Here is a 6466-nt window from a genome sequence, read left to right on the forward strand (position 1 = left end):
TTCATCAATTCCACCATACACATAAAACAAAACACAGCAAAACTTTTTTCTTTCATTTCCAAAGGTATTTTTTCATTTGGTTTATGAACCTTCAGCAACTATTTCTTAAAATTAACTGGCAATTGGGAGATAGCAGAGCAATATTTTTTCACTCTATCTAGTGTCTTGTCACAGGTATAAAACAATAAAATTCGTGTCAGTGGATTTTGAAGTTAGGCTGCCATATTATCTACATGTTGCTGTCTTCACAAACTCCTACAAATTCATACATACAAACTTATAGAATCACAGAATATGCTGAGTTGGAAGGGACCCATGAGGATCATTGAGTCCAACCCTTAGCGCTGCACAGGACTATCCCAAGAGTCACACCATCTGCGTGAGAGTATCATCCCAGTGCAGGCTTGGTGCTGTGACCACTTCCCTGGGGAACCTGTTCCAGAGTTCAACCACCCTCTGGGGGAAGAACCTTTTTCTAATATCCAACCTAAACCTCCCCTGTCACAACATCAGGCCATTCCCTCGGGTACTGTCACTGTTGCCCACAGAGAAATGCCTGCCCCTCCTCTTCTCCTCATGAGGAAGTTGTAACTGCAATGAGGTTTCTGCTCAGTCTCCTCTTCTCCAGGTTGAACAGACCAAGTGACCTCAGCTGCTCCTCATACAGCTTCCCCTCAAGGCCCTTCACCATCTTTGTTGCCCTCCTTTGGACACTCTCTAAAAGCTTAATATCTTTCTTATATTGTAGTGTCCAAAACTGCACACAATATCCAAGGTGAGGCCGCACCAGTGCAAAGCAGAGCAGAACAATCCACTCCCTTGACTGGCTGGCGATGCTTTGCCTGATACCCCCCAGGACACAGTTGGCCCTCCTGGCTGCCAGGGCACTGCTGACTCAGATTCAACTTGCTGTGGACGGGAACCCCAAGGTCGTTTTCTGTGGCACTGCTTTCCAGCTTCTAATTCCCCAGTCTGTACATACATCTGGGGTTGCTCCATCCTAGGTGCAGAATCTGTCCCTTCCCCTTGTCGAACTTCATATAGTTGATGATTTCCCAGTTCTGTAATTTGTCAAGGTCTCTCTGCAGGGCCTCCCTTCCTTCATGGGAGTCAACAGCTTCTCCTAGTTTTGTGTCACCTACAAACTTGCTTAGTATCCCTTCCAGTCTGCATCCAAGTAATTTACGAAGATGTTGAAGAGCACAGGGACCAAGACGGAGCCCTGTGGAACCCCACTAGTGACAGGTCACCAGTCTGATGTTCCCCCATTCACTATTACTTTCGGTACTCGACCGGTGAGCCAATCGCTCACCCACCACATGATGTGTTTATCCAACTGTGTGCTGGACATTTTGTCCAGAAGGATCCTGTGTGAGACTGTATTGAAAGCTTTACTGAAATCCAAAAAGATTGCATCAACTAGCTTCCCCTGATCAACTAGTTGAGTTTCCTTGGCAGGTTTGGTGAGCAGGACTTTCCTCTCATGAAGGAAAGTCACTGGCTGTGACTGATAACTGCATTGTCTTTCAGGTATTTTTCAATACCTCCCAGAATAATCTTCTCCATAACTTTACCAGGCGCTGAAGTTAGACTGACAGGCCTGTAGTTTCTGGGCTCCTCCTTCCTTCCCTTCTTGAAAATCGGGGCAATGTTCTCCAGCTTCCAGTCAGCTGTGACCTCTCCGGATTCCCAAGACCATTCAAAAATCATCAAGAGAGCTCAGCTAGCCCTTTGAGGATTCTTGGATGAATCCCATCAGGTCCAATAGCTTTGTAGGAATCCAGCTGCAGCAGCAGATCCTGCACAATTTCAGGGTCAACTAGGATCATTCAGTCACAGCAGAAGTATACAAAATAATACATTGTATTCATATTGAAAATCTGATTCTGCTATTTGTTGTCTTTCTTACTACAAGAACTAAATAGGATTCAGTTGCAACACTTTTAGGAATAATTAGAAAAGATTGTTATATTCTTAGTGCAGCTACCTTGGACTCTGATGCCACAAGATATGTCTGAGGCCAGAAGATTTGAGGTCTACAGAAAGAGTGAGGTCATACTTTTAGCAAAAAAGACATAATAGACTCAAAAATCACCAAAGAATTAACAGCTTTACAAGTGTTTTAGGATATTCACCAGCAAATAGTGAGCTAAAAAATAGGCAGTAGTTCCTCTGTCAGTAACTTTATTCACCACTGCAGGTGGGTCAAGGGTGAGCTGAATATGATGTGTTTCAACAACTAACATTGAAACTTGTCTTTAAAAAGTATCTCTGTACTTGGAACTGAGGCTTCATTGTGTGCAAAAGATAAGTCCTCCTGGCTTTCAGAAATAAAAACACAGTTTTTAGGCATCCTGCTTACTTTTGATCATCTTTCTTCCCCTCCTTAAGTTGTCTTTATCTTGTCTTTAAGACAAGTTCAAAAGGCTCATTTGGTTAAGATAGGAATGAAGGATAAAGATAAAATTGTTAAACTTTTGACTTTGCTTAGTCTCTCTGGTGCAGTTAAAGGGGTGAAGTCTGGAGCAAACAAAGATGTTGTCAAACTTCCTGTGAAGCCTCATACTAAAGAGATATTATAAGAAAAATAATTAGGGACGAAAACTTAATATATAAACCAAACATAAAGCAAAACTTTTTGGAATTCAGTTCACATTTTAATTGAGGGTTCATGCTTATTTATTGTGATATTTTTCCAGATGTTAAGATTACATGGATGCTATCCATAGGCATTGCACAGACCACAGGAATTACCAGATTGTAGTTTGACAGTCTGGACCTTGCTGTGCTGGTGCAAGGCACCAACCTGAGCCCTGCTGTGAGCTGAACTCCTCTGTGAGAAGACTTTGATGGGAGCAGGAGATGGAGGCATTGCTCAAGCCCCCTTGCTGTTCCTTGCTCAGAGGCCAATACTTCTCCATTATTATATGTGTGTGTGTCTTTCCGTTATGCTTAATATTGCATTATACAGTGTTATACATTTACAGGATATGCATTTATTTATCTATCTAAAGGGAAAGATATTTTTCTTTTGAATAATGTTAACAAAATCAGGATTCATATAGTAATTTGCTTCATTTGCACTTAGATGAACTTTATACAGATCTGTTGTGAGAACAATTTTCTTAAGAAACTTTTTTTTTTTAGGTAGTAGCGATGGTGTCAGATTTAACACTTGATATGTTTCAAGCAGGAGCTCTGCATGTGGTTATGGGTGAAAAAGGGATGCAAAGTAGAAGTTAGAGGTGAGAGACTGTTCAATGGGAGATTCTCCCAGGCTCCTTTATTACAAATATTGATAAACACTAATTGAACTCTACATCCCTAATAATAAAAGAAAGATGTAATACTGGGAACATAAAGATTCAGTTGAAGATTTGTAGAGATTTAATGCAGGTAAAACTGCAAGGTACTCTGCTGAAAGTAATTTTTTTGAGATGTAATCAATGTGCCCCTTGTCATTTTAGGGGCTATTTTAGAATAAAAACAATACTTTTATCCTTCCTATTCTTTCTTAATTTCAATAGATAACTTTTAATATAATTATTTTTTGAGGATAAAACTCAGTCTTGACTTGAGGTATATATTATATGACTTAAAGGTCATTATGGGCTAAGAATTACGCTGTTTGTGTGTGAAGAACATCTGAAGTTTTGATCACTTTCAGAAATATTTTTCAGATCTTTACTTGCATAACAGCCTTTTTTCCTGCTTTTTATTTTTTTTTTTAAGAAAAGAGAACTAGCACTGCATGAAAGGCAGTTTTTATAAGATAACATGAGTTTGCGTTGAGCTACAGAGTCACCTAAGAAGGTATTTAATAAATCATATAACAGATTAAGGCCAGATTAGATAATTTATTGTTAAAATTACATCCATTTCAGTAAATATTATCCTATTTCAGAAATATTTGTATTGAGACAATCAGATTTCACATTTCTACTATTGTAGAGCTATTGTCCATGGGAAATGCAAAGACTGGTCAGGACATTCTAGCAACAAATTTGTCAAAGCATAATGACTTTCACACTTCTCATTTGTACAGTAATAGTTGCAAATAAGTGCAATGCAAGCTGCCTTGTACTGTCTCATTCTCCACTCTTAATGTTAGTTGGTTAATTAAAGAGGTTGGAGGAACACAACTAATCATGGTGGTTCTGATACACACAGTCACAATTAAAGGCTTCATTGAACTGTTGACCAAAATATCTAGAAAGTTAAATTCTGCATCTTCTGATGAGCATTTTTGGTACCATCTGATGAGAGAGCCAGATATAGACCTTGTCAGACTTATAGACAAAATATTTCAATTAATGACAAGGTTTAATAGTGTTTTCAGCTGCAGATCTCTAATTACAAGAAAGTAAACATGTCTACTACATACTATTATTATTGTTTATCCATGTAGTGAAGAGCTATTTACATGTTCTTAGTTATTTCTAAGTACAAAATTAAGTTTAGCCTTAAAACTGAGCAGATTTTAAATCATCCTAAATCAGTCAATAGGAGTAAAGGAAAATACCTGAATTATTCACTTTTTTGATGGATAGGGCAGATATTTTTTTTCCTGCTTTTGATTTTTAAGACATTGAGTCAAATCAAACCATTTGTTAATCATCCACTTGTAGGATTGCCTTATTATTTGAAACTAAATGTAAAACTCAGACATATCTTGGTATCTGTAGAGTCCAATCAGAGTATGTGTTTCTTCCATCATCTGCTCCAATGATCATTTAACAGTGCACTCAGAGGTGTTCACCTACTTCAGCCATAGCTCATGATGTTAAGTGGTGACTAACATCACATTTTAACTGTCCATTATCTGTTACCACCAATTTAAATTCTGGGAAAAGTTGCCTTATAAATGAACATCCTTCCTAGGCTTTTATATAAAATAATAATAATATTCTAATAATAATGCAAGTCCACTGTCTTTAATAAATTAAACAGGACTCTTATTCTCCTTTAATAGCAATACAGGAAGTCCAAAACTTATTCTTAAGCCCTTAAATTTAGAGGAACAATAAAGCAGAAGCAAATTCTCAAACATAACAGTATTTCTGGTCAGCTACCTACAAAACTTCACTAAATGGCCAAGGTAAGAGACCACAGTTTCTAACTAGATCCAAATAGGTCAACACTAGCTAATAAATTTTGATAGACTGATTGTTCTTTGGTGGGGAATGAACAAATTGTAGTGCCATGAAAAAGAGATCTGCAATAAACTAAAACCGTAGCATTGAATGGTTTATTCTCATATAGTGACTGTATGATGGATTAAAAAATAATAACAGCTTTCTCCAAGGTTCTCATCAGAAAAATCAATTTCACTGAGACACAAAGGGTTGTTATTACTATTTTTAAGCAAAAGCCTTATTGACAGGACTTTGTTTTATAAGAAAACACCATATAAAATTATACTCCACTAATTAATATCACAAAGTAAAGGTAAGTATTGCATTACATATACTTCTCAAAAGGCAATTACAGAGTCTAGTCATGACGCACAGAAAAAGCCCATGTTTCTGGTTTTCAACAACAAAAATTTTTAATGGAAAATTTTTGATGCAGTTAGTCAGTTAAAAAAAAACCAAATACAAACTGCCAAAAGACACAGATATTTTCAACTCATCTGATACATAGATCTCTATTTTTCATAGTTTAAAAAAAGACCAGAACACACTTATGCAAAAAATCTCACTCCAAAACAAAGCAACTATAAGTTTTAGATATCTTTTAGGCGAGAGAGGCAATTTTTAGTGGACAGAGGATGAGTTCTGTATTAAAGACTAATGCATTTAAGTATTTTCTTCCAGCTACAAAAGTATAGTTATTATTAAACCATTGCTCAAATAATTAATGGGAAAAAAGAAACAATCCTGGAAATTCTTTCCACAAGTTGATCTGGGAAAATGTAGATTGATTATCTTTCTGAGGGTAAAATAATTACTAATAAAGTAAAAAAATATATTACTACTTATTTGAAAAGAATAGAATTTTGGAATATTTTTATATGGATTAAATTACATGTACACTTTTAGATATCAAAGACAATGAAAATGGAGAGAGATAATACAAATGTACTTAGGGAAGTTTCAAATGCAAAAAGTATTTTAAAAAACCCTGCTTAAAGAGCACAGTAAGTGTTTCCATCCCTTATTCATTACCAAGGACTATGATTTCTGAGGGTAACTGGCAGCTTGGAAATCCATATAAACAGAAAAAAATTAACCAGTATGTACCTATAACCTCAATGTATAAAAAGAAACATGTTTTCCCTTTTTTCTATATGTGTTATCTGCAATCGCAGTAGTGTGTTATAGACATTGTAAACTGTGTTCAGGAAGCCTTGGACATTGCTGTTTGATGCCTTTTTTTATAAGTGTGACTGCAGTTATAAGTACTACAAATTTGTGTCTTGTTTGATATCATGCAGAGAGTTTTGTTTCTTATTCTTCATCCGATT

Source organism: Pipra filicauda, unplaced genomic scaffold, assembly GCF_003945595.2.
Source record: "Pipra filicauda isolate LSUMZ 115617 unplaced genomic scaffold, ASM394559v2 scaffold66_size7647185_pilon, whole genome shotgun sequence".
Taxonomy (NCBI): domain Eukaryota; kingdom Metazoa; phylum Chordata; class Aves; order Passeriformes; family Pipridae; genus Pipra; species Pipra filicauda.